The following is a 22,092-nucleotide window of genomic DNA, read 5'->3' on the forward strand; positions in this document are numbered from 1 at the left end:
CCTGGGTTGGGAAAATCTTCTGGAGGAGGGCATGGCAATTGACTCCAGTATTCTTGACTGGAGAATCCCATGGATAGAGGAGCCTTGCAGGGTATAGTCCATAGGATCACAAAGAGTCAAACATAATTGAAGCCACTTAGCTCACACAGAGGAGTTGAAGTCTGGCTGGTGACTGAAAGTGAAAGGAAATCTCTTAGAATCAGAGTTCGAACCCATGAAAACCAGAACTGGAGTCCAGAGAGTCACAAGGACACAAGGCCATCTTTGTTTTCTTTTGGAGGTCACCAGCTTTCTCATCTCTGCTTCCTTCTGCATACGGCATTCTGTTTTGCAATCTGCTTGATCTAACAATGAACTAACTATGCACGTGGTTCAAAATGAAAACCATTCCTAACCTCCCTGTCATTGCATCCACTTCAGCAAGCATCTCAGTTGCCTTAATTCAAATTCCTATCAGATTAGATACCAAATCTGGTGAGCTGCCAACCAGCCAGTTTGCTTGTCTTTGAAACAGGTACACAATCTTAGTCCAAGCAGTTAAAGGCAAAAGGGAGTGAACGGTCATGTGGTAGCCTCTTCTGGGGTCTCAGAGAGAAAGTTCATTAAATAAATCTAATTCTTTAAATAAAGGCGAGGCTAATGGAATAAGTTTAGTACATGCAACAAAAACAAAATATAATTTTTTTCTATGAATTAGAAAGCATAATATACATAAATAGAAACAACAGAAATTGTTATCAGTATGTATGGTCAGAGTAAAGCTATGTACCAAGCACTAGCCCTTGTGTCATCAGACAGTAGCTATGTACTCAGCTCATGAGTCTGCAGTGCTCCACAATCGTAGGCTGGGCTCAGCAGGGTTGGTTGTACACCTGTGGCCATCTGTGGCTTGTTGTCACAATAATGATGTCTGCTGGTTGGCTGCCTGGCAACTGGTACAGTAAGGACACACATTTCTTCTCTAGCAAGCTAGTCTAGACTAGTCCAGACTTGTTCTCATGGCAAAATCAGAGGAAGAAAGGACATGGAAATGGCAGCCACTCTAACAAGCTTCCACTTACACCACAACTATTGAAATTGCAGAGGCCCCATCAAATCATAGGACTTCCCAGGAGGTGCTAGTAGTAAAGAATCCACCTGCCAAGGCAGAAGATGCAAGAACAGTGGGTTCAATCCCTGGGTGGGGAAGATCCCCTGGAGTAGGAATTGGCATTCTACTCCAGTATTCTTGCCTGGAAAGTTCCACGGACAGAGAAGCCTGGTGGGCTACAGTCTGTGAGGTCACAAAGGACCAGACACAACTGAGTGACTGAGCATACATACACACATAATCAAATCACATGGCCCAACTCAGAACCAAGGGTCTGGGAAATAGGTTCCCTGAATGCTGAGGACTACTGAGGCACGTTGCCAAGCACGCGGATATGGGGAGGGGGTGAGGGTATGAAGAACTGGGATCATTTACACAATCAACGTACCATATAAATGAAATATTAAGGTAAACAGATGGTGGGATTCACCTGAGAAGCCCACCCAGAGGAAGGGATTTTGAATAAGTGTTTAGGCCAAATTATAGAAGAGCATATATAGATGTCTTCATCATTTGGTCTGATTTAAAAGTATTTCTTCGTTTGCTATTATAAAGGGATCAAAAGGACACAGGATGTAGCAAGCTTCTATGTCCTGGAGTGAAATGATGATTCAGTTATTAACTCTGCTGCTCACTAGCCCACAAGAAGTAATGCTGCATCCTTCGATTTGGCCTTATCTATTGTGACAAGGCTCCAGGGAGCCGATGGGCATGAAATTCATTTCATGTCTCATTCACAGAATGCCTGAGTTTTGAAAATACCTTTATGATGTTTCAGGTTTCAGTTACCTAGTGTGTGATCTCACCAACTCACCATCTTCAAAAGGAAGAGCATTAACTCTCCTTGGAAGCTTGAAGTTCTTTGTTACGGGAAACCCAGGAGGTATCATCACGGGAGAAACATACGGGAGCATACAGGTCACTTTTGATAAAATGTCATGTATTCTAAGGGCCGTAGGAATATGTATTTTATGCAAACTCAGAGCTGAATAGATAGCACAGGCTTAGATAAAATAGATTCAAACCGCCCTTATGTATAATACATTAACAAATAGACCATAGTCTGCCCAGATCTCCACTTTCTCAAAATACTCTGTACAAATAAGAAAACTGGCATTGTGACCAAAGCAGCAAATAGATAAATAAAGGTGCAAGTAAGAACAACGACATTTTTAGAATCTTCCAGGAAAAATACAATTGTATGTTTCTTCCATTAAATGAGAAGAGATAAGAATATGCAGAAGAGATGGGCAAAAGTATAACTCCCTCCTGTTAATTCTGCTGTATATTTCCAAGGTTGTCATTTATCAGGTTTATTTCCATGCTTATCGCAATAATTAAACCTGAATTTTTCCATTTGTTTCACTTCCAACAACACTTTGGGAATAGAGGTAATCTAGTGATTGCTTGGCATTCTCCTCATGCCCTGGCAGATATCACAGTTAAATTTGAAAGCTTTATTTAACAGAGGTTGGACCAGGTTTCTACATCCACCTTAACTTCTTCTGTTTTACTCCATCATGAGATCAGAAGCAATAACCTAAGGAAATCCATTTGCCCTCCATGACACAGTCACTTCCTCCCTCTCTGCACCCCTGGTTAATTTAGTCAACTCCTACCCATCCTTCAAATTCCAGCTCACTTACCACCTCTCCCAGAAGTCTTCCCTGACTGATCCTTTTCATTTTGATACATCACTCCTGTGTTCTCATAAAACCCTGGACATAACTCAATGAAAGCACACTTTATACTGTGTCATCTTCTATATTTAGTTCTCTCTCCCACTCAGTGGTCTGTGAAAGGGACATAAGTAACTAAGAAGAAAGAACAACTAAATGTGGTTGTGATTTGTCTGTGGAGAACATATAATTTTCATAGCCAAGCACTTAGAACGTGGCGCCTACAATTTTGGAGGATACGTGTCAGCCTGCAGAGTGCATGACTGAGTGAGTGAGTGACTTAGAAAGTGAAAGAACTTGGAAAAGAAAGGCTGATGTTTGCATGTTTCCTTTTATCCATGCACCTGACCCAGAAAATTACCAATGGTCAGTGACATTTTTCAGAGTTTATTTATAGCAAAAATAGTCCCACTGAAAAATATCAGCCTTGTATAACATGTCTCTATATAGCGCTGAGGTGGGGAAGCATAGAAGTGATGACAGGTGGGGGGGGGGGTTATTTTGGGCTCCATTGAAAGCACCTAGGATAGAAGTTTATTTATTCAGGCAGCTCAGTGGCATTAAGAGAGCAGTGGGGCTTGGAATCATTGGGAGATCATAGCTTACCTGTATTAGGTTACTTAGAATTTCTGAGCTTCAGTTCTTGCCCTTGTAAACTAAAGATAACAAAAACTACATTCGTAGAAGACTCTGCGGGGGCTGTTGTGACAAGCCAGCCAGGTTGCTGTATGCCTCTTAACCCCGGGGACACCTGATGATATTGACAGAACCTCCGCACCAACCGGAGGCCACAGAATAAAGTTGGTATATCTTTCAGAATCATTTTATTCAAGGAGATTGGGGACATATTAATTTTTTGTTGAAGTAAACATGTATATTACATGTATACAATGCAAAATGATCATGAATATTTATGAGAAACCACAAGACTTCAGAGAAATCTCATGCTTGGATCAGGAAGCAATAGACTCATTCCTGAATTACCTAAGGATTCATATTTACTTTTTTCTGCTGCTAAGTTAGGAACACTAAAAAAATCTGTGGTTGTGGTAAATGATTCCAAACACCATCTAAGTGTGCTAGATGATCACAGTTTTAAATTTTCAAATTATTTATTATTTGCAACCTTTTCCTTAGAAATGACTCTTGTGACTGGGTACTGCTCATAGATTCAAACCCAGCAGTAGCCAAGTCTTCTTATTTTATTGCCTTGTAAGGAATCCTTGAAGTATATTTACATAATTATTTCCCTAAGCACCTAATTAATTTATTTTTGCCTTTCACAAATGCAAACTGCCTCTCTTGTTGGCAGATCCCTATATGTAAACAATAGGAATGAGAAGAAATGTTAGACTTTCTGCTCAGGCAGACTCTAACACATACGATAGCAAGGGCAACTCAGCTGGCAGAAAAAATAAATTGCAACTCAGTCAGTGTAGAAGAATTTTCAAACACAGCATGCACAAGATGTTATTCTATGTTTGCTTTTAGAATTTGAGAAGAAAGTCCATATGGATGTTCTTTAAGAATAAGAAATTGCCATCACTGCTTAATTTCATAGAACCAGTGGACTCCTGTTATACGTGATCTCATTAATAGTGCTGCTTAAAAGGCACAATATACTTTCACCTACTCACACACACCTGGATGCCGCGCACACACACACACACACACACACACACACACGCACACGCACAGCTATTCAGCTGATTGTATTAAAAGCCATCGAGCCAAAGTACAGAAAAGAAATTGAAGTATGGAAATAATACAAATACAGAAGAGATGTCAAGTAGAAAAGATAAATTATGAAGCAAGAAAGTCAGCTTTGTTCAAGGTAGAACTAAAATTTGCCTATGAAAAATACCTGAGAAAAGGTGCTGTTATAAGCAGATTAAAGGTATATTTGCATGTCCCTGGATTCTCTCTGCACCTGCTTCTAATTTTGTTTATCATCGTCAAATTTCTGCTTTCATATTCCTTGTGAGAGTTTTTGGTTGTTTGGAGAGTGGGTGTGTTCTGTGCTTTACGTCTGTTTCCCATTAACAGATAAATATATTAGGAAGAACTTAGGCTGTTCAGTTCAGTTCAGTTCAGTTCAGCTCAGTCACTCAGTCATGCTCGACTCTGCAGCCTCATGGTCTGCAGCACGCCAGACCTCCCTATCCATCACCAACTCCCGGAGTTTACTGAAACTCATGTTCATTGAGTCAGTGATACTTAGGGTGTTGCTGCTGCTACTGCTAAGTCGCTTCAGTTGTGTCTGACTCTGTGCGACCCCAGAGATGGCAGCCCACCAGGCTTCCCCGTCCCTGGGTTTCTCCAGGCAAGAACACTGGAGTGGGTTGCCATTTCCTTCTCCACTTAGGGTGTTAGCATCTGGAAAAATTTTCAGTATCACCACTGTCATTTGCTCCAAGTTCTGAAACTGAAAAATAGATCCAACCAAAACTTTCATTTTTCCACCTTTATTTCAGAGATATCACTACCCTTTGTCATCCACAAAACTTTGATTTCTGATTTACCTGTAGGCTCTGGTTTGACTGCAGATTGATTACAAGAAAGCCTCGTCTTTCTGTTCAAGAACCAAAGGACAAAAGACACTTTTTTTCCCTCTAACAAATTATTTTACTGGCTCATCCTGATTCAGTGATAAAAAATACTCACGCTGGAGAAAGACTTTGGGCCTGATGATAAATACTGTGGTTGGGTATTATTTCTATTCAAGTGTGCAAAACCCTGGAGGATTGATTGACAGCTGAGAGATGGCATTCTGTAAAGAAGGCTTCTAGTACAAGTTCAGTCATCCATCTGATGAAATAGCTTGATCATACTGTTAATGAGATACCTGCAATTCCAATACCAGAGACCATTTGGTCACTGATTTTTTTAAAAGTTTTTAATTGGAGAATAATTGCTTTACAATGTTATGTTGGTTTCTGCCATACACCATGAAGCAGCCATAAGTATATAAATGTCCCTTCCTCTTGAACCTCCTTCTCACCCCTCACCCTATCCTGCCACTCTATGTTGTTACAGAGCACCAGGTTGAGGTCCCTGGGCTATATAGCAACTTCCCCCTAGCTATCTATTTTATATATGGTAATGTATATGTTTCAATGCTACTCTCTCAATTCTTAACCCTTTTTATTATTTCTGGGATTTCTTGGTGGCTCAGAAGGTAAAGAATCTGTCCACAATGTGGGAGACCTACATTTGACCCTTGGGTCGGGAAGAGCCCCTGGAGAAGGGAATGGCAACCCTCTCCAGTATTCTGGCCTGGAGAATTCCTGGGACAGAGGAGCCTGGCAAGCTACAGTCAATGGGGTTGCAAAGAGTCAGACATGACTGAGTGACTAACTCACACATTATGACTTCTAGATGAATAACCTAATGCCAGAGCTCAAAGATACTGAAATTATATCCTGTACTTAGGTCCTTTTCATGACAGACCACCACTGATGTTCTGGAAGGAGAGAAAGACAATATCACAGAGGAGCCAGAAACCACTTCACCCAAGCCACATACTTCTAAAGTAGTCTCTTGGTTCATTAGAAGCATGACAAATGCCTACACAGTGAAACTATTTAAGGAATTAATATTGGCCAGTATACTCATAAATATTGGATTCAAGGAACAAACAATGCTAAAATAATCTGCATGGATTTTAAATTGTCAATCCATTAACCACTCTCAAAGAGATGTACACTGAAAACTGAGCCAAACCTGCATTGAGTTTTAAACCAGAATCTCTGAGAGACATAAACCTGAAATGAAAAATGGCATACTCAGTCAAGATCTAGAGTTGTCTGAATTGATATTACATACACTCCTTAATAGATATGTGGGGTTTGCAGGGGGTAGATTTCCAATTCATCTGCTTTACATGACACTGAAAAGATGCATTCAAAATAATCAAGAGCTTTGGACATAATTCAAATATAAGTGTCATTGAAACAACAGTAATAATGAACTCAGCATGCCATCTCACCTAGCAGTGCTGTATTCGTTTCTTCCCAAGAATGTACATGTCCATTTCAGGTTCTTTTAAGAAGACACAGATTCAGGTGCTTCCTCAGGGTAAACAAGTGTTACCACAGTGTTTTCATTGCCACCAAATTGTTGTCATAATGGGGACTTGTGAGATTTTAAAGAGAAATATCCTTGTAGCAGCGAAACAGCTTATGGGCTGGGAGGGAAAGGGGTGGGGGAAGCCATGCTAGAGCAAGAGACTTTATCTTTCCTTCTTCTGAGAAGTAGGAAGCAGATGAGCAGATCTCAAAAGGAGATACTGGGATGTTTCCCACAAGCTGTGTCAGATGGCTCTTAGTGCAAACCATTTGGTCATCATTTCTTTTTTCTGGGCTCCCCCTGCCATTTAACTCTATCTTCTCACTTTCAGTTTTCCGATCTGTCGGCTCTTGTTACCCTCTCTTATTCTTCCCTCACTGCTTTCTTTTGTTTTTTCTCTTACTGTTTAAAAAAAAAATTACTCATGACATTTTTTTCAAGAGGCCAACAGGTTTTATCTAGGGGGACCAGAGCAAGGGGGTTCTGCGGGAGCTGGGAGAGACCAGGCTCAACTCTAAGTATAAAGACCAGTGGAGATTCATGGCTAAGTAGGAGGGGAGGCTGGTGGATGGACAATTATTAAGAAGAAATATCCAAGCTAGGAGGATTCTTGCTAAAACAATTCAACAGAATATTTGCTGAAGGTAGGCCAGAGGATAAAACATCAAGGGTAGGGGATTTTCAAATAACTAAGCCAGCAGGATTTTTGCTAAAAGTAGACTAAACAGCATCAAACACCAAGCCCAAGGTTGGGTCTGTGAAGGTTCAGAGGAATCTGATTAGAGTTAGGTCAAGGAGAAAGTCTTTGTCACTACCTAGAAAAAAGCAATTGTCCTCTAAAACTCTGCACTCCAGTCATCCTAGGAAAGGTGCTTTACATCAGCTTCTTTCTCCAACAAAGGCTCTAAGTGTCATTCTCCAAGTCTGAGAAATAAATATGCACAATTGTAGTCTATAGACCGGTTGGGATAAAACTATTTTCAATATAAGGTCCAGTCTTCTTTTCTTTCTTCCGTTTCCTACCATAATATTTCAGCAGAAATCATGCCCCCTCCATACAATGAATTAGGCATTTCTTTTCATACTACCTTCAAAATATGTCCCAAATAATTTGCTCATTTCCCAGAGTCACTGTGTTATCTCACCATCTTCTCTTTCCTGGATTCCTGCAAATATCTTTTGACTGGTCTCCCTACTTCTTTTCTTGTACTTTACTATCCCCTCTAAGCTTTTCAACACATAGATGAGAAAACAGGCATTATGAAAAACTGGCATTGTTAAAACAAAAATTGGATCAAAACAACACCACCCAGATTTATTAAACTCTCCATTGTAATTAGGATATGATCCATCTCCTTGCTTTGATCTCCTTGCTATAAACCTGTGCATGACTTGGCCTCTGCCTTCCTCTTTAGCCTCATCATGTGTCTGATCTCTGCCAGCTTTGGCCTGCAGTGGCTTGTAGTGGGGCTTCAGTTCCTGGCCTGAGATTGTGGTCAAGTCACAACCATGAGCTGAGTCCTAACCACTAGACCCGTGGTCAGTGACAAGGCCCTAGCTCTTCAGCTTTGCAGAGAAGAATTCCCACAAAGACAGAGCAGTTAAACAATCGAAGTGTTTATTAGGAGGAAAAAGAGTAAGCTACTTGTGGATAGACACACGGGCAGACTCAGTCATGCCCTCACGGTGGTTTAGATCATTTATGTGGGGCATTTCTTTAGGGTTTCCTTTGGTCAATCATTTTGATTTGCCTCATTCTGAGTCTGTATTTGGCAAATCTCAGGATCCTCCCATGTGTTCATGTGCGTCTCTCAGCCAAGAGGGACTCTAGGGAGGAGGCCTAGGGTAGATCACCCTTTGACCTCCAAGAATCTTTCCAGTGGGAAGGTATCTTTGACTTTGAGAGCAAGAGATATGTGGTCTTTTATCTCTTAGGTGTTCAGGGCCCAGCTTCCTCTCTTGATTGTCCTGCTGTTTTCATCTTGGATTATTGGTCCACAGGGAATTGAATTCCACCTGCTCAGCCTGGGGACCCATCTATCTCCTACCTCATTTCAACATCCCTCAAGTTCCTTTGGGTCCAGCTAACTTCATGTCTCCCCTTCTTTTTCCTTTGGATTTCAGGGTAAATGCCCCTGTTTAGAACATATCTCTAAAGTAACTTCTGTTCTCTTAGCCCCTCATTTGTTCCCTTCCCAGCACTTATTACTCTTCAACACATTTTTTTTTTCTGTCCTTTAACTTGTTTTTTGATTGTCTCACCCAGGAACAATTGCTTCTATCCTAGCACCCATCTGTCTTATTCATTATTGGATTCCTAGTACCTAGAAAATTATCTGATACATGATAGTGACTAGTTTTTGAATGAATGAATGCCTCCAAGGCACTTCTCAGAAGTCTTCTAAACAGGAATTTCTAGAAAGAATACAGCAGTCTTGTTTAAAAGCCATATTGTCCTTGAGAGATAATTTATCTTTAACAAATATGAAATGTCCACTTGATTTCTCTAACCATGTTCAAATTAATTTCATTAATGAGGGTTAGTCATTAATGAGATGTAAAGGGCATAAGTTACTAGAGGTGTGTGTCCAAAGAAATTAATTTTACAAAACTATTTAAACCAGTTATCCACATTGTGGCCCAAGCTTGCCAGCAAATATAAAGATGATTACTTAGATCAATAAAATAGAAGTCCCATGTTTATTGTTAGTTGGGGTGACTCCAGGGTTTTCTGTTGTTGTTTAGTCACTCAGTTGTATCTGATGCTTTGTGACCCCATGGACCATAGCCCGCCAGCCTCCTCTGTCCATGGGATTTCCCAGGCAAGAATACTGGAATGGGTTGCCATTTCCTTCTCCAGGGGATCGTCCCGACCCAAAGATCGAACCCAGGTTTCCTGCAGTGGCAGGCAGATTCTTTATCACTGGACCACCTGGGAAGACCAACTCTAGGGTAACCTGAGTTCAAAGGGTGAGCTAAGAGTGAAATAGACTTCACTTCCCCAAACTCAGATGTCATGAAGAGTGAGCCTGCCCTGAGGTCATGTCTTTCCCTGCAGTTTCTGCCAGAGGCAACGGTCAGTAGTGAACAGTAGCCAACACAGGGCTTGAAGTGCTTTGGAAGGCCACGACAGCTGGCTGAGGCAACCCAGCATCGGACAGAAGAGCTGGCAGGTGCCTGAAACACACAGAGTGGATTGCTTTCCCTTTCCTAAAATAAATGCAATGCTGATCAGCATTTCTCTTGGAATAACCATGAAATTGGACCCATGATCATGTCATCAAATATCTATCTTGAGAGAATCCAAGTTACGCAACTTGCTTCACCCTGGAAGGCTCAGTCACGTACACATTCATGGCAAACTTTTTGGAAGAACTTCAGCAGCTGCTTGCCCTAAAGAGCTGAACACAAAATTCCTGGGCAGCTTTACATGACCACACTTTTGAAGGTCACACAGAGTTTCTGTTATGAATGGAGAATTTCATGTAACTTTGTTGGGGAGTACAGGGGTACAGACATGAGCCAACTGTACTCTCACTGTAAGATTTGATTTCCATGTACAAACAGTCACCTTTTAAGAAAGAAATCCTTTTATGAATTAATTATAAAAAAATTGCCACCAGACAGTTTAGGTGAATGTACAGTTAGTGAATATGGTCACATTTTTAACCACTTCAAAAAGGGGTAGAATATTAAAATATTTTCTGTGGAAATAGTTCTAATAAATGATGCATATATTGATTTTCCCAGTCATTCAGTTTTTGTTTATTTTTGGGTTTTTTTTTTTTTTTACAGCTGGATACATCCTAGTTATGATGATTGCTTCACATATTTAATTTTTAAGGAATTTCTCCTCATCTTTAGTCATAGCCTTTTCCAAACAAAACACCACAAATTGAATATATTAATAACAGTGCAGATTTAGTCATAACAAGGTAAACTAAAAAGAAACTATAATCCAGTATAATTGAGTAAAAATTAGATACAAAGTTAGAGCTATCCTGCTATAAAATGAAACCTCAAAGGGAGGGGGATAAATTGGGAGATTGGAGTAGGAAAAGACAAAGGCCTTGGAAACACATGATGACAGGTTTCAGGGTCTTCGTGAGTTCTTTTGTGATGAGCAATTGGGATTTAATCTGACCCGTGCAGGTATACTATCCAAGTATATTGGATTCAATAAGATAAAATATACAGTAAATTAGTGTGATCTCATTTTTGTTCAACTGATTCTCTCTCCAAAGTTCTTCAAAACCTGATGTAGAACCTATCTGGGCTGGGAGGCTCCTATCTAACAATTGTTGGCCTGACTCCAGAACCCAAAAAAGCAAACCAGATTAATTACATCCGTCACCTGTACTGCACCAAAGAGATTCATTTTTGCATAGGTTTAATACATGATACCAAACAGGTACAAACAGTAGAAGAAAAAGACCAGAAAGTTATATCAATACAGTACTTATGCAATAGTTCCTCTGCCTCACAAACAATAAAAACACTTAAATGGTGGCATTTGGCCATACAAAGGGAATATGATATTCTGCTGTCTTACCTAAAGTTCTTTCCACCCAAAGAGAGTTTCATTATTAACATTTTCACAAAGCAGAATTAGGAGGCTTCTTTTGAAGCATTGTCTCCTAAAAAAAAATGATGGCCAGCAAGATAAAAAAAGGATGCAATTCAATAATTACCCTACATTTTTTTTTAAAGAATTTTTTTCCTTATCAGGTAATGAAACAATAATAACAACAAAAACCAGAGAACTTGACACAAAGGGAACAATTCAGTGTTTCACAATAACTCAGATACATGTGCTCGTTATGTTTCCGAGTGATGTTCTTCTTTTCTATCACCATGGAAATTGACATCAAATTATTTTCAATATAGTTTTGAGAGGAGAACAAGCACTTCTAGCACATAATAGAGATATTCATACCATGTAATGAAACTGACCACTGTGCTAATGGAAATCTACTTGATGATGAATGGTATTTTTTTAAAAATCTTTCTTTATCCCCTAAAAGCAAAATGCTTTGCCTTGCTTTGTAAGAAAACCTACTCAACAACTCCACAAGAAGTTATGAGTGGCAGAAAAGCTAGTTCAAGCCTAGTTCTCACATTCAAGGGAAAGGTAGTGAGATGAAAGATTTCTTTTCAATTTTACTTTCTTTTCATTTAAAAGCAAAGCGGAAAAAGGATATACTGGCTTCAAAACATCTGAATAGAGTAGATGAATTAATAAATGCTGTACACACTTGTAGTCAAAAGGGAGCTTGTGAAAAGAAAAGGCAAGATGCCACTGGTTGCTGAAAGCCTGAGGCATTCTGAATTTTTAAAAAAGACATTAACATTCAGATATAGTCCTAACCAAGTGGATACTTCAATTAGCTGGTGCTTTCCTGGAAGGACCTCGGAGGGGCAGAATAGCTCTTTTGACTGTATTACCTTGTCTCCTTCTTTCAATCAAAGTGCCCGTTCCCTGAAGTTGTATGTTTCCTTCCGACAGAAATATTTCATTTTTGTGTTATAGCCTTGGCCAGGACTACTGAACTGAAACTTCAAGTAGAGTTGATACCAAAAAAAAAAAAAAAAATCCTTCCAGAAGTTTATATTTATGATAAAACAGATGATGAACCCAGAATATGGATATTAAGTTCAGATGAGGTGAGGTGATGTAGAGCCACTGGACCACCTCCTTCTTCACCTGAAAATGGTTTTAAATGGCTTTGCGCTCTTTTGATCAGGTGACTTCTTCCTTCCAGGCAAGCTCATGAGACCATGGTGGTCCCAGCATCCCTTGAGAGGCAAGGGAGTCCCTGGGGAAAAGGTCTGTTTGCATCTGTAATTTCATGCACATTATTTGCACTGTTTAATGGTTTATTTCATAGCAGAATGAAGTGAAAAGGTAATTCCAGCCAAGTCTAAATGGTCATTTTAACCACATTTTAAGCAGAAATAAGCCTCAGAGGACCTGCCTGGCTTACTCCTTTCTGCCCCCTTTTCCTCCTAGTGGTGTTCACAGGTGAGCTGGCAGAAATTACCACCCACTCCTCAGGTCTGGGCAAGGAAATAGCAACGAGTGAGGGGTTGAGGGCAGACTTGCAGCCCTCATTTCGATGAGGGGTTTTTGTTTGTTTGTTTGTTTGTTTGTTTTAGGAAACTAATGTGTTAGACTCTCCAGTCAGTCTGGAATATATCAGTGTATTTCAGTAAGAGTATCTGAGTGAGGATTCACGTGAAAGTATTCTGTTCATGTTCTGTTCTGGAAGACTCCTAATCAGATTATGGACCTGATATGATCCCTATCATCCACCTTTACAATTAAGGGTTTGTTTTGTTTTGTTTTCACCAGGAACACATAATTAGCATCTGTGGTTGTAGCTGTTGTTGTAGTTAGGTATGTCACATTGAGATCTGCATGTAATCCTTCACCAAAGACAAATTCACCAACCACCACCAGCAGCACTGTAACATTACAAAGCTCCTGTGAGGAATGTCTCTCCAAAGAAACCTGCTCTCTAAAGTTACTACTAAAAAGCAGAGATAAAACCCACCAATTACAGTCACCTCAGATGCACTAGTAGATTTATGATAGCCTCTCAATGCTGCCCATCATTTCTGCCCCAAGATAGATTTTTTAAAAGCTTCAGAACAACGTTTCCCTTTTAAACAGACTAGTTGTGAGCCAGACACGGGCGTGGGGAGATGGTAGTAGACAAGTAAGCTCTGCCAAGACATAGAGTTAGAAAAGCAAAGCAAACAACAGCAAAAGGGCAGAATCATGTAAGTAGAGGGTTGAAGCTGACATAGACAATATAATTAATTATTGTTTGAGGTTAAAAAAAAATGAGATCCAGTAAAAAATCCACTGGAACTGACCTGCATTTCTCTCATCTTAAAATTAGTGTCTGTTTCTTGTATTTAAAATATTGATTGTGAAAACTGATGAACATCTTTTACTATTGTGACTTTGTAACTGTTACTCACTTAATACCATTGTATCATGATTGGTCAACAGAAAAATAACAGAATTCTATGTCACCAAAATGACCATTTAATAGAGAAACCTGTAATCACTTTATAAAATCCAGATGCATATCAGAATTATCTTTGAATTTTTTGAAAAATACAAATGACCAGGTGTTACTTTTTTTTTCTCCAAAGTTCCAGATATGTTTTTACCGAGCAGTCATATATTAAAACAACTGGACTATATGATTATTTTTACTTTTATCTAGTTTGTTTCACTTTTTCTATTTCATATTCAGTGCTCCCATTTAATTTAGTTTATGTTTTCCAATTTCTCCATCTCTTCTTTTTTTGATATTCTTTCTCAAACCTTTATCAAGTGTAGTAGAAAAGCTTTTGTATAGATATATAAAAAGTATGTATAATATATATGTTATTTTAGAAAATTTATGAATTTTTTACTAACTAAAAAAAAACATGACATTTTGACTCCACTTGTTTGATTTAGTATGAATAGAATGCTAGCTTTCTAATTTAAAAATATAGACATGCAGCAAGCAACAAATGTTTACCGTATAGCACAGGGAATCATAATCAATAGTTTGTAATAACATATAATGGAAAATAATCTCAAAAATAATCTATGTGTATATGTACAACTGAATCACCTTGTTGTGCACCTGAAACATTGTAAGTCAAATATACTTCAATAAAAAAAATATATATATATATATAAAGAAAAAATATCACAATTAGATCTACCCTAGAAAACCCAATGAACCTTGTTTTTTGTAATTGCTCACACACAGTATTAAAAGGTAAAGAGAAAAGAAGTTTCATTGCTGTCTACGTAGTGCTAAGCTTCCACTCCTTTCATGTGGAAACCACTGCTCACCTTTCTCAAATGAGGTCAACCCTGGAGACCTGAGGTCAGGAAGCCTGTGAGCAGCAGGTTCAGACACAGGAGGAGCCCGTGGTTCTTTCACTACTTCACCCTGAAATGCTCAGATACCTGGATACTGTGGCATTGCACTGTGTCACTGTTGTTGTTCAATTGCTAAGTCACGTCTGATTCTGTGCAACCCCATGCACTGTGGCACGCCAAGCTCCTCTGTCCTCCACTGTCTCTTGGAGTTTGCTCAGATTCATGTCCGTTGAGTTGGTGATGCTATCCAGCCATCTCATCCTCTGCTGCTCCTTCTTCTTTGGCCTTCTATCTTTTCCCGCATCAGGGCCTTTTCCAATGAGTCAGTTCTTTGCATCATGTGGCCAAAGTATTAGCGCTTCAGTAACTGTCCTTCTAATGAATAGTCAGTGTTGATTTCTTTGAGGGTTGACTGGTTTGATCTTCCTGTTGTCCAAGAGACTCTCTAGAGTCTTCTCCAGCACCCCCATTCAAAAGCATCATTTCTTTGATGCTCAGCCTTCTTTATGGTCCAACTCTCACATCTATACATGACTACTGGAAAAACCATAGCTTTGACTACATGGACCTTTGTCAGCAAAGTGTCATTATTAATAATATATATAAATCCCACCTGGTTCTACAACACTATGAAATAATAATGTGATATTGAAAACACTGTGAAATTGTTAAAGACAATTATTTTGTATTGTATTTTGCTCTAAAGTTTGTTTATGGCTTAAACATTCATTATTCCTTTACTGTTTAAGATTACCTTGTACTATATCACTTTTTTAAGTGGAGAAAAATAGGAGCCTGAGACTTAAGATCCATAGCTAGGATACACAAGGAGCTGAAATTTCATCTCTGTAAGTCTGGTACGTTTTGGACTACATGATAACTGTCTCAGTGTCCGCAGGGATTCAGAAATTCATTCATTCTATGAATATTTCCGAGCACCTGCTCTGTGTTGAACAGTGTGTTGATGTTGAGGTGGTGATCTTGATTCAAAGATCGCCCCTGGAGACCCAACAGAATAGAACAAGAGGGCAAAAAGGCTGGGAAAAAACCTTGACGAGATCTCAGCAAAATAGAAAGAGCCAGTAAAGTTACTGAGAATAAGCACGATAAGGGGGTGTGGTGTCAGAGAAGACAAAAGGAGAGTGTTCCAAGGGAGGTCAAGGGGGGAGAAGTGCTTTCCTGATTAATTCCATTACCCAAACTTCATTATCTTTCTCTCATCCTATTGTTCTGAGAGTTTCTAATTTAATTCACATCAGAAGATAGGATTTCCTTTTACTTTATTTTGACCCTAATTCCGTATGTAGACCTTTCTTATGGCAGATACATTTCAAATTCAAATGTACTTGAATCAGATGTATAAATTGAATAATATATCATAGGCACTGGGATTGAAAGCTCATAGTTTTCTACTTTTTCAAAGGGTGGTAATAATCCACTATTACAGAGGATCAAAGATGAGCTCTATTTTACATGATGTGACACTTGAATATGAGTGCAACTATTAATAATTCTCTGGGAATCTGCATGTAAAACAAACTGGTGAAGTCAAACTAATATCCTGACTATAAAAACAAACAAACAAACAAACTAATATCCTAACTATAATCATGGAATTCTTTGGATTTCCTACCTTGTATCCACCCATCTTTGCTCAACACATCAGTCCATGTTGTATAGAGTACAGTCTACACAAAGGTAATCTTTCTAGATAAAACTGTTGCAACTATTCTTTCCTCAAGAGAATGGAGAGAAAACTATTACAATTTTGTGGGGAGTGTTTCCTTTGGCATTTAAAGGCTCCTTTTGGTTTAAAAATACGGGAGAGAGAGATTGTAATGACATCAATAAAAGATTTGAAGTCAGTACATTTCCTTGTGTAGATCTCTATCCCAAAGTTAAGAATCTATGTTTTTCTTCATGAAATGGACAACTGGCAGTCAGTGAAGGTACAGCAGTCACAAACTTTGATTTCCAATACAGTATCTGAATTTTGGTTTGGTGTGATCTATTCTTTTATTTTGGAGAAGGAAATGGCAAAGCACTCCAGTATTCTTGCCTGGGAAATCCCAAGTCAGACATGACTTGGCAACTAAACCACACCAGCAGCAGCATTCTTTTATTTGCTAATAAAACTTTAATGTAAGTTTCTATAAGGAAACTCAGATGTATCCTATTGTGTCTGCCTTTTGCTTCTACCAACATTTTCAGAGGTCAAGCTGGAAGAAGAGGTATGTTGTGGTGGTGCCTGATAATAAAGCTTTATCCCTCACTTTCATTGTTCAGTTATTCAATTGCTAAGTCGTGTCTGACTCTTTGCAACCCCATGGTCTGTAACCTGCCAGACTCCTCTGTCCATGGGACTTTCCAGGCAAGAATACTGGAATGGATTGCTATTTCCTTCTCCAGGCCATCTTCCCTACCCAAATCAAACCGCATCTTCTGCACTGGCAAATGGATTCTTTACCACTGAGCCACCAGGGAAGTCCCTTACATATTAATAAATCCCAAGGAAAGGAGGAGAAATAGCTACCAATGTGGGTGATAGAGAAATAAAAACCAATGTTTCTGCCAAAAAAAAAAAAAGGCTTACTGAAAAGCTTTCATAGTATTATTCCCCAGTTAAGCTGACTTGTGCTCTGTCCTTTTAGCCACTAAATTATTTTTTCTCTCTTTTTAAAGACAGTATGACATGGTAATTGTCATTTGTTCTTGTATATGTCACACTCGGACTGGAAAACGTGAATTTTCCTGTGTCCCCCAGTGGCAGGGCAAGCACGTCTGTGCTCGCCAAAGGTGCAGGCTATGCAGTTTTCTCTCCTCACCGCACATTTTTGCAATTACTCAATTCTTACAGGAAGGCAAGAGAGCAGATAAACAAGTAGCTATGGGAGTCTCAAGAGGAGGAAAGAGATCAGGATCATCTTAATGTTCCCAAGTACAACATAAAAGAGAGTTTTCTGACTCTCAGACCATCTCACCCACGTTATAAAGGCAATAAGGTAGACAAAGATATGCTCATTTCTGTTTCAGTAATAATATGTGTCAGGATCGTTTTGCATGAAGGTTAGCAGAGCCATCCATCATTTCAGTGGAACTGCATATTTTCTTGTTCAGCATTGATAGATTTTTATTTTAACCTTAGAAGTTCCTCTCAAGGGACTTTATTAGGGACACTGTCACTTTTTATTCTGCTCTGTTACTTCTCTTTTGTAAACTTTGATGTATGCAGACAACACATTCTGGCTAGGGAAATTTAATTAGGTAAGTCTACAAATTAATTGTTGCAATTAGACTGCTTCTAACTGCCTGGTGTTATGAATTTATTTATGCAGTAATTATTATCAGATGTCTGGGATAAAAGCCTGCAGAGCTAAAGGTGCTACCTTTCAGATGTATACACAGCACTCCACGGCAATTAGGCACAGAAAAAATAAAAGCAGGTATTTTTTAAAAAATGAAGGAAAAAATATGTCTCCATGGCCAAATGCACATACAGATTTTGACAAGCAACTTGTTAATAAAACCTAAAGAGGATTGCTTTCTTCGTATATTGCAAAATTCAAACTGTTAGAGATTACATAAATCACCATAAAACAGTTTGTTAGTATAAAACTAAATAAAAATATAAAGTCTATCCTGTGAAAAGCATATAGGTATTTGTTCATAATCATGATTACAAGGGCATATTCGAAGACACTGATGATTTTTCAGTAAATTTTGTTTTTAAGCTTTAAGATCATTTACCACAACAAATTTAATGGGTGCATCTTTTAAAGTGTCTTTAAATTTTAAGGAAATAAACAATGGTGCTTCACATTGTTTTCTCAAATCTTTTCTTCTGTAACAAAGGGCATTGTGGCTTTTAGTAGAAAGACACAGATCTAATACTATTAGCTGAATGAAGGAAAGCAAAGAGAGACCAATACTGGTGGAGACAGACGCCTGTGAACAGAAGTTTGAAAGTCAAACAGTAAAGTGAGAATGAATCATTGGTAGAAATGTAAATTGGTGTAATTTTACTGAAGAACAATTTTGAAATGGATTCTTAGTCACTTTAGAATATTCATTACTTTTGATCCATTAGTATTTTAAATGAGATTTAATCTAAAATAAATAATACCAAATTTAAAAATAACTGATACTCATCTCAGTGTTAATATTTAATAACCCCCAGATTGCAGCAACTCATATTTTTACCATGATTATTACTATGTTTTCAAAAACTGGAATTAGTGACTCTTTACTTCATTTATTACCACATTCATTTAATAAATATTTATTCATCACCTACTGAATACAAAGTGTTTTTCTATGCATTGGGGACACAAAGAGAAAATTCCTACTCTAAGGGAGTTTATATTCCTCTGAGGGATGATATAAACTAAGTCAGGTAAAATATAAACAATATTATTTCAGAACAATATCTAAGTGGCAGGAAAATTAAGCCAAGTGAGGTATTGGGTGGCCGAGTGTGGCGTTTAGAATGCTCTGCTTTGGACAGAGGAGCCAGAAAGGCCTTTCTGATATGGTAACATTTGATAAAGAGATCAAACTAGGGACTAGTGAATGTTATACTAAAAAAAAAAAAAAAAAAGACACATATTTCATTATTTATTTTACATAATACTGGTCTACTTATATTTTGCAAAATAAACAAATAAGTTTAGATTTGATACAATAAAAATCCATGAAGTCAAATGTTTAATAATTTCAAAAATAAAAATGTACAACTATGTTATGACACCAACTAACCCACATGTTCATAAATTCAGAAGTCAAATAAGCACTGTCATTTTAGTATGTTATTAAGTGATAAAATTACTAGTAGAAAATTATTACTTAAAAACAAACTAAAAGACTTCCCTGGTGGTGCAGTGGTTAAGACTCCATGCTTCCACTGCAGGGGCATGGGTTCTATCCCTGGTCAGGGAACTAATATCCTGCATGCCAACACAGCATGGCAAAAATAAATTTTAAAAATTTTTTAAAAGATTTAAAACAGACACTCCACAAAAATAAAGAAATTTTAATTAATCCTGAAAGTCTCAAAAGCAACACAATGTAACACATTTACTAAAAAGCATAGCTCATTGATACTATCATCATTTTTGTATCAAAGGTCATTATATGCAAATTTATAGCTAAGTTTATTCTGACTAAAGAAGTCAGTGAGAAGCAATCTTGTGCCCACTCCAAATATTTTCTCTTGACTCTTTGAACAGTCCTATCTCTTACTAGAAATCTTTGAAGAGACTTTTTAGAAAATTTTATATGTTTATTTTAATATCTTTAAAAAGACTATAGTGTTTTTATTGATAGGAAGCTGTAGATTTTGGTCAAAAAAAGACCTGTAGCTTGCCCTTGAGTTTTTTCCTGTGTAGATAATTGCCTGAATTGATATCATTACTCTTACATTTATATTCCACTCATTTGAAATATCTTTGAAGAGTGAGTTATTAATTCAATGGAATCTCTGCAACATCATAATCCATTGTTATTTACAGATGTGGGCCACTCTAGAGTGTACATAAGACTTTCTTTCCTTTTTATATAAATTTAATAATTGAATTTTAAACCTTGATTTCAAAACATCAATGACTAATTTCAGATTATTTGTATTATTACAGTGACAGTGTAATACCAACAGAAATACCAAAACTTCACTTCTTAAGAAGAGCAAATAAACCATAATCCTGAGGTACAGAAAATCAATTATTACCAGCCTGTCTGATTATCATTAACATCTGTGATCAAAAGGAGTACACTTTGTACAGATGTAAGAGAAGAAGATTCCAGAAGAACAAAAGCAAATGATGAAGTTCTGATGTAAAAATGAACAAGGACATAAGTATGCTCAAAGGGTCATTAAAAAGAAGGAGGCTCTCCCCCTGGAGCTGCAAGCCGGAGACAAGACACAGAGGGCCTGATGGGTTTAAGTAAATATTTTGGATCTTAGTCTATTACATTTGCAGAGAGTTTGTAACCTAACTAATCTAAACCAGATAATGATATGATATAAAGTTGAAATAAAGATACAAAGTATGATAAGGTATAAAGTAATTATGACTTTTTATACTGACAGATAGGAATTTTTTAAAGGAAAAAGTAACCAAATATAAACAAGTTTTCTATAGGTGGTAGATTATGCATGCTCAAAATTGTTTAGGCTTTTCTCACATTAAACTTTTTTTCTGATCAGTATGTATTGTTTTATAAGGAAAAAAGCAAAATTTAAAAAAAAATTCATGCAATTTTACTCAAATTTTCAAATACATGGAAAATTTTTAAACAGATGAACACTCCTTGGCAGAGTTCTACCACTAGTCGTTTGCCATTAAAGAGCTAAGTGAAAAAGAAAAAGAAAAAAAAGAGAGAGAGAGAGGCGAGGCAACAGAAAGAATCCAAAGAAGCTTGGCTGGAACCTAACAGAAGCCTTCCCCATGTGACTCTGAAGAGCTCAGGCTGCAGGGGACGGTAATGTGTACTCCAGGAAATAGAGTTCTTATGATCAGCGCTCTGGGAATCACTGAGTCATACTATAGCCCTCTCTTTGTAAATGTCTAAGATACATTCACAGGCGAAAGCTGTTAAACTTTTTGACTAAAGAACACTGAGGAATTTCATTTAACTCAATTTTTCCTGAACTTTCTCTTTTAACCAGAGAAATCTCAGGTGTTTTTCTTTCATAACGCTTTGGGGACTACTTCCCAGGAACACAAATTTGGGGATTTCTGCCTTAGAGAAAGGCCACACCTTCTTGAAATCATTTTTTTTATTTAGCCGTGGGCATAAATAAATGGAGATCAAGAGTTTGATTATAAACATTAGCTTGATCACTAATGGAGGTAAGTCTGTACTAAGACTAGATCTTTATTATTAGGCTCTTAAAAGACCAAGAGGTCTCCAAATTCAAACTGGTGAAAATACTTGAGTAGGATTCCCCCTTCTCAGTACCAGGAACCCAATACAATATTGACAGAAAGAGAGAGGGGAGTGGATTCAATCAAGAAAATGAAAATTGTAAATGAATGAGTAATCAAATCAGTGTGAGATTTAGTTATCCTTTAAAAAATATGTATTTATTTACTTATTTTGCTGCATCATGTCTTAGTTTTGGCTTCAGGAATTTTGTTGCAGTGTGGATCTAATTCCCTGACCAGGGATTGAACCCCGGGCCCCTGCATTGGGAGCTCAGAGTCTTAGCCACTGAACTACCAGGGAAATGATAATGAATGTGTTAGTCACTCAGTCGTGTCTGACTCTTTGCTATCGCATGGATTGTAGCCCACCAGACTCCTCTGTCCATGGAATTCTCCAGGCAAGAATACTGGAGTGAGTTGCCATTTTCCTCTCTAGGG

At 38.0% G+C, this 22,092-nt stretch overlaps 1 long non-coding RNA gene across 2 annotated transcripts; it reads left to right on the top strand.

The window, feature by feature from the left end:
• The first annotated feature begins 1,175 nt into the window (after nucleotides 1-1,175).
• Nucleotides 1,176-20,731, top strand: LOC110123141 (uncharacterized). Of its 2 annotated transcripts, none has more exons than XR_011482806.1 (3): nucleotides 1,176-1,402; nucleotides 1,869-2,008; nucleotides 20,362-20,731. It is a non-coding gene; the product is annotated as an uncharacterized lncRNA (long non-coding RNA). The 2 variants fall into 2 exon arrangements; XR_002309443.2 differs by having other exon boundaries at nucleotides 1,177-1,498.
• Nucleotides 20,732-22,092: the final 1,361 nt, after the last annotated feature.

Source organism: Odocoileus virginianus, chromosome 22, assembly GCF_023699985.2.
Source record: "Odocoileus virginianus isolate 20LAN1187 ecotype Illinois chromosome 22, Ovbor_1.2, whole genome shotgun sequence".
Classification (NCBI taxonomy): Eukaryota; Metazoa; Chordata; class Mammalia; order Artiodactyla; family Cervidae; genus Odocoileus; species Odocoileus virginianus.